Below are 8,099 nucleotides of genomic sequence, written 5' to 3'. Positions count from 1 at the left end.
ATATTTTAGATCTAAATCAAATCTATCTAATTTAAATCTAAATCAAATATTTTCGACGCAAAAAATTTCAATTTAACATCTAGTGCCCGGTGTACATTAGTGTAACTCGTATTTTTTGTCTTTATTATATAAATAAATCAAAAATATTTGAATCGGTCTCAAATATATTTGAGTCGGTCCAAAATATTTGTGTACATATATTCATTCCATTAGGAATATAATGTGTTGTTAATAATCTAAACCCTATTGAGTTAAAGTTTGTTCTCCTAAAAGCTTAGCTTCAAAATTGTGTCCCACAGTTACTTACTTGTTGAATAAAAATTACCAAAAGAATAAAAGATTGATATATTCAACTACTATCATTCAAAAAATGATAATTCCAACCATATTTCTAAAGAAGGAAATCCATTATTACTTCCCAACTTCAATATAGTTCCATTATTAGTCATGCAATAAAAGAAACCTATAATATCAATTAATTCTTACTTCTATACATTAAAGAAAAAAAAGTAAAAAATAGGTCACTGTCACTTATTTTCTTCACATAATAATTGTATCGTTTTCTATTATTTGCCTTGAGTAGTCGTGTAATATACGAGTTTTCTATTTAAATATACATCAATATATACTTTTCTTTAATTATGGTCTATAAATTATAATTTATTAAATAATTAAATTATAATTTTTAAAATAATTTTTTTTTAAATGAGTACTATATAAAGAGCTTAAAATTTGCTATGTATAATGCGAGAACAAAATATAATAAAAGAGTACAAAGATATAAAAACCTTCACAAAAAATGGCAATGCACATTTTAAAACTTTTTCTCTTGGGAATATTATGCATTTCAAAACTTAATCAAAGTCGTTAAATTAATGATAATCAATGATTAAAATTTGGAGTAAGTCTTCAACACTTACTCTTGGAGTAAATATATTTTTCCTCTTTTAAAAATGAGTTTATCTCAATTAAAACAAAGACACTTTTGTGGTCTCATATTAATCGGATCATTTTTTTATCAGATATCGGAGATATTCTTTCGATATACAAGTAATATTTATTACTATTTTTACATTCGCAAAGATATACATTAGACCATAAAAAATAAGAGCAAACATACAATTTTTCATTGATTAACATCAAATTGAAAGTTTACATGAGACATGTCGTTTAGACAATCTTCATAGTAGTGTTAAATCTAAATAAAACTATGTCATAAAAATAAAAACCATACCAATTTTTAAACATATAGGTAAAATAAGATAAAAGCTTGCGAGAAACACTTAAAAAGACTTTTAAATTAGAAAAATATTTCTCTATTTATCACAAAAATTTGGCGAATGTACCTTCCACTGATGATAAATCATTTTTATTCATAAAGACGTATTGAAGAGTACAATTACATTAGTCACGACAACAACAACGCCGAGGTTCGGTATCTAGACATCCACCACCTTTATTGTGAAAAAATTTACAAAAAGCATCACATTCGTGATCATATGTGCATGCCTGGTTGGTGCACGTAACTCCTGGAGGATCAGGATCAACACTGGTTGTGAATCCTGCGATATGGAAATAAAGTTTAAGGTTTATACTATGATTTCAAATTACCCCCACAACATAATCATGGTTAATTAATACTAAAAAAACATGAAACGGAAGATATAAAAAAACATGTTCTTATTACCTGAAAGCAAAACAAAAGCAACGAACAATATCCACCAAACTCGAGATTGATAAGCCATTGGGGAGAATTTCACTTTGTACTTTATTTGTGTGCTATTGATGCAAGACTAACATGGTTGTTATAAATAAAACTTGTGACCTAAATATAGAAAAAGAAAAAAAGGAATTTATATTTAAGGTAAAATTATTTTTATAATGATGAACAAAGAAAATTCAAATGAATATTTAAGGTGAATACATAAAAAGAAAAACAAACAAACAAATATATATATATATATATATATATATATATATATATATATAATATATATATATATATATATATATATATATATATATATATATATATATATATATATATATATATATATATATATATATATATATATATATATATATATCAAGCGAAAAAACTGGATTATCGTAAGAAATGAGAACAATTAATCTTGTCCATTCAATTTTGATTCCATAAAAAAACAAAATATTTGATACTTTTTAAAGATAATAATAATCAATTAGAAATAATTTATATATATGATATTTCTATTTTAATTAATAAAATGTTAATATTTATTATTGTTGTACTGAAAAATTAAAATTATCATATATTAATCAAAATTATTAATATAATCATATATTAATCAAATTTACTATTAAAATTAAAATATTCATGTACTATTTTGGTATAAAAAATTAAAATGATTATATGTTAGTCAAAAGAGATTATATCTATAGTTTTTGTGTCCACAAAAAAATATATTATTATTTACTAATTCTAAATATTAATATACAATAATCTCATTTTTTGTCAACCGAAAAGATTATAATAACTAAATACTACAAATAATTTTATTAATATGATTTTACTAGGAATTTAAATTAATATATAATTATATTAATCGATATGTTTTAAATAAATCAAATATATATAATATTAGAAGTAAATATTTTTATATTAAAATATGATTATTTTAAATATGATGCATATTTATATAGTTTTTTAAATGAAAAATGTCAGCCATAAAATATATTATTATTTTAATTTGATGAATACTTGTGATTATAGAGATGTCATTTGTTATTTAAAATTTAATATGTAAATATTTATCATCATTTTATTAAAAAATAAAATAATTATAAATCAATTGATAAAATATTCACGAAAACATATATAAATTATTTTTAATCAATTATTATCATCTAAAAAAATAATTAAATATTTTATTTCTCAAGTAACAAATATTAATAAGTTAGATGGTGATGAATAAAATATTTGATACTTTTGAAAGTATAATAATCTGTTAAAAATAATTTATTTCATTCCACAAAAATTTTACTTCTAATATAATATAAATATATTAGATTTACTTAAAACATAAAGATTAATATAATTATATATTAATTAAAACTACTAGTAAAATATTATTAATAAACATATTTGTATTTAGCCATTATAATATTTTCAATATGCAACAAATATTGTTATATATTAAGGATTAAAATTAATAATTAATTATATGATATTTTTGGATATAGAAACTATAAATATAAATGCTTTTGATATATTTAAAATCATTTTTATTGTTTTAAATATATATATATATATATATATATATATATATATATATATATATATATATATATATATAACACAAACATATTAATTATTATTATACTGGTTATATAAAATTTTCATAAAAAAATCATTGCGAAAATACTTTGTATTTACTATGCGTTATTAGAATATTATAACAATACTGGAATTTTTTTGGCAATAGACTTAAATAGTCTAAATAGTCTGTTGGTTCCAGTAAGTTAGAAATGATCCCTCAATGTTAAAGTTTTTTTTGTTTTTAACCCTTAAAGTTAAAATCTGCATGAAACCTGCAAATTTTCCTACATATTTTAGTTTTAGGGACTAAATTCAAAAGAAATTTAATATTTAAAAACTTTATTCTAAAAAAAATACAGGAACGAAAACCAAAAACACGCTAACTTACATGGATCAAAAGATTATATAAATATCAGAAATATTAGCCCTTATATTCCAATATGATCATCATTATTATATCTTACTACTGTTAATGTTTTTGAAAATTTTATTATTTTTATATAAAAAATATGAACAAATTATTTAAAAGTTTCATTAAAAAAAATCTTTGTGAAAATACTTTCTATTTACTATGATTAATAGAATATTATAATAATACTAACATGTTTTTTAAAATATTATGCGTTAGATTCCAATATTCCAATATCATTATTTAAAAATTTATTCTGCTCATTATTTAAAAATTTACTTTCTATTTACTACTGTTAATGTTTTTCGGAAAATTTATTTTCTTTATATAAAAAATATGAACATAGTATTTATTCTGCTCATTATTTAAAAATGTTACTAAAAAAAATCATTGTGAAAGTATTTTCTATTTACTATGATTATAAGAATATTAGAAGAATTTTTTTTAATAACCAACTTTTTAAAAAGAAATACCCAACAAACTCATATTTCAAAAAAAAAATCCACTATGTTGGAGAATGTTTTACACGTAGGGGTCATCCCACATGGCGTCTTCTATTTTTTTTTCTTTTAGTTTTTTCTTTTACTGCAGATTTACATGCAGACTAAAACCGTAGATAAATTCGCAGGTAAATTCGCAGGTAATATTAAGTCCACATGTAATTGAAATTTTTTTAAAAAAAATAGGAGGCGACATGTGGGATGGCGCCTACGTGTCAAACATTCCCAAACGTTAGTGGGATAATTTTTTTAAAATATGAGTTTGTTTAGTTTTTTTTTCTATAAGTTGATTATTCAATTTTTTTCCCACAATACTAACATGTTTTTGAAAATATTATGGCTTATATCTATAGCATCACAATATAAGGTAAATATAATTTAAAAGAGTGGTGGTTGAGCTATAACAATACAAAACCAATGTTTGATTTAAAAGAGGTTGAACTTTACCAATACAAATCCATTTTTAAAAGAGAGAGAAAGTGTTAAGCTTTAACAATACGAAACACAAAGTAAAAGAGGAGAAAAAGGCAGTGAGTTCCTTGACAATTTTAGTGAATACTATCTCATTCCTTTGGATTTTTAGTACCAATGAAGAATTATACATCTCAAGCAAGCATATAAGGATAACCATCTCAAGTGGTGGGTGAGACATGATATGTGTATCATGGACACAAAGATGAGTTAGGATATCATTGTATATAAACTCAAGGATAAAAGTTTTGATAAATAAAGAGATGACATATCTCAAAGTCAATCATATCATGTATGTATAAATATGATGTGATTTTTGATGAATATTTCATGTATGTGGGGTTAGTAGACAATGTATATATACAAAGATAATAACATAACCAAGGTATATGATACAAGTATGTAAACAAACAAATATATATACAAACAAATATATATACAAACAAATAACAAGGTATGATCATGGCAACAAGTTATATTAACATGGTATTTACATTAAGATTAAAAGATCAAAGGATCTTGAAATTAGGGTTTTAATTATATACACTAAACCTATTTATTTTAGAAGTTGAATAAACCTTAAATTGACAACTATGGGGATCATGTTATCATCTTTAAGAGAGACGCATTTTAACCCTAATTGGTTCACACAAGTTTAAAATTAAACAAATTTGTTGAAGGAAACGTTTGATTAAAAGGCCTTTTAAAAGGCATAAAAGTAGTATTTTTTATTTAATTAAAAGGTGATCCAATAATAATATTTTTTTGGATTTTAAAATCAATTCACAAAATATATCACATGATTAACAAGTGTACAAAAAATCAGCTCAAAAGGGGTTAATTTGCTTATAGTAACAACTGAGAGAAAATGGATAAAAAACAATTAATTTGTTTCAAAGTTGGCTTCGGGAAATCGATTCACTGCTTGAGGGAATTGATTTCTCCTTCAAAAAATGCAATTTTCAGCCTTTGGACAACATCTTCTTCAAAAACTCAAACTTTCAAAAATGACAACTCTCTCATTTTTCAACCAAATGCAAAAGTGTAAAGATCAAAGTTACTTAGAATTTCACTAGGAACCCAACCATGTGCTTAAAATTAATTTATTTTAACCGTATCACATGAATTTTGACCGAAAACCGAAAAAACCTAAAACTTCAAAAATGAAATTAAGTGTCACGTAGCAACAATCAATGTCTATTTTCATAGGATTTCATATCACATCAGTCATATTAACAATGATGAATAAAAAATTACCACAAATGATGGCTTAAATAAGAGTTTCAAGTTCAAGATTTTTACCAAACGGAGTGAGTATGCAATCCCTTTGAATGATGTTCCATATACAAATGAATTGTCATATGAGCTTCCTTGAACCTCCTTGGTGCTATTGATGTGCTTACTTTGCTTCTAATCGTGCCTAATTTCTCTGCCCAACTCAATATGCAAATATGGTAGATGAAGATAAATGTTGGTGGTGGAGATGTTATAGGTGTAATGTAAGGGTTACGATAGATTCTATATGATGTATGTGAAGTGTTTGAATAATAAAAAGAAATAATTCTTGAGTGAAGGAGATCAAGTTTGGAGATTTTAGTCGTTTTGTTCAAGTGGTTCAATGTTGAGTTTTATGAACATCCATTGTGTTCAAATCCTTTACAATCTCTGGTCATGCTTTTGTGGAGTGTAATCAGAATTTTTGTGGCATATTTGCAAGCTTAAAATCTCAATCACCATGCCTAAAGCAACGTTTGGTGGAAAAGTGCATTCTTTATGTGTTTGGATATGAAACTTTTTGCAATTTGATCCATAAATGGTATGTTGCTGGGACAATACCTCTAACACTTGTGTAATGCATGGAATATTTGTGTAAAGATCACATTATGAAGATATTTGGAGGTAATATAGGCTACAAAATAGATTTGTAGAGGAATGACTTGAGTTTTGCAACTTGGTTGATCGTGGAAAAACAACTTCATGGTGCCATCTTCATAAATTCAAATCTCCTAGCTGACATGTGATAAATTCATGCTATTGGACTTTTTGGAAAGCCCTAAACATCCTCTACAACTTTTGTGTTTATATTTTTCACAAATTCATAAGGGACCTTTGTTGAAAATAGCCTCAAAGTCATGCACTTTTAAGGAACAATGATGCCTTGTGAAATTTTTCTAAGTGTTGAAAAAAGTCAGCAACTTCATGGCTTCATAACTTGAAATGCTTTCATTTTTTGTGGCGTATTTGCAAGCTTAAAATCTCAATCACCATGCCTAAAGCAACGTTTGGTGGAAAAGTGCATTCTTTATGTGTTTGGATATGAAACTTTTTGCAATTTGATCCATAAATGGTATGTTGCTGGGACAATACCTCTAACACTTGTGTAATGCATGGAATATTTGTGTAAAGATCACATTATGAAGATATTTGGAGGTAATATAGGCTACAAAATAGATTTGTAGAGGAATGACTTGAGTTTTGCAACTTGGTTGATCGTGGAAAAACAACTTCATGGTGCCATCTTCATAAATTCAAATCTCCTAGCTGACATGTGATAAATTCATGCTATTGGACTTTTTGGAAAGCCCTAAACATCCTCTACAACTTTTGTGTTTATATTTTTCACAAATTCATAAGGGACCTTTGTTGAAAATAGCCTCAAAGTCATGCACTTTTAAGGAACAATGATGCCTTGTGAAATTTTTCTAAGTGTTGAAAAAAGTCAGCAACTTCATGGCTTCATAACTTGAAATGCTTTCATTTTTTGTGGCGTATTTGCAAGCTTAAAATCTCAATCACCATGCCTAAAGCAACGTTTGGTGGAAAAGTGCATTCTTTATGTGTTTGGATATGAAACTTTTTGCAATTTGATCCATAAATGGTATGTTGCTGGGACAATACCTCTAACACTTGTGTAATGCATGGAATATTTGTGTAAAGATCACATTATGAAGATATTTGGAGGTAATATAGGCTACAAAATAGATTTGTAGAGGAATGACTTGAGTTTTGCAACTTGGTTGATCGTGGAAAAACAACTTCATGGTGCCATCTTCATAAATTCAAATCTCCTAGCTGACATGTGATAAATTCATGCTATTGGACTTTTTGGAAAGCCCTAAACATCCTCTACAACTTTTGTGTTTATATTTTTCACAAATTCATAAGGGACCTTTGTTGAAAATAGCCTCAAAGTCATGCACTTTTAAGGAACAATGATGCCTTGTGAAATTTTTCTAAGTGTTGAAAAAAGTCAGCAACTTCATGGCTTCATAACTTGAAATGCTTTCACTTTTTGGAGGTTCCTTAATAAGGAAAAATTTGTAGATCATAACTTCCTCTTCAATTCATCCCCTGGAGCACAAAAAATGGTTACTTATTGAAGAAGTTATGAGCTTTCAAAGTTAAGCATTTATCATGCAAT

The 8,099-nt window shown here is 25.6% G+C and overlaps 1 long non-coding RNA gene across 1 annotated transcript; it reads right to left on the bottom strand.

The window, feature by feature from the left end:
• Positions 1-1,347: 1,347 nt before the first annotated feature.
• On the bottom strand, positions 1,348-1,902 carry LOC131639717 (uncharacterized). The gene is made up of 2 exons (XR_009295026.1): positions 1,688-1,902; positions 1,348-1,562 (listed from the first exon to the last, which is right to left on the bottom strand). It is a non-coding gene; the product is annotated as an uncharacterized LOC131639717 (long non-coding RNA).
• Positions 1,903-8,099: the final 6,197 nt, after the last annotated feature.

This window comes from Vicia villosa, unplaced genomic scaffold (assembly GCF_029867415.1).
Source record: "Vicia villosa cultivar HV-30 ecotype Madison, WI unplaced genomic scaffold, Vvil1.0 ctg.002744F_1_1, whole genome shotgun sequence".
Lineage (NCBI taxonomy): Eukaryota > Viridiplantae > Streptophyta > Magnoliopsida > Fabales > Fabaceae > Vicia > Vicia villosa.
This window is presented reverse-complemented; position numbering and strand designations above follow the sequence as displayed.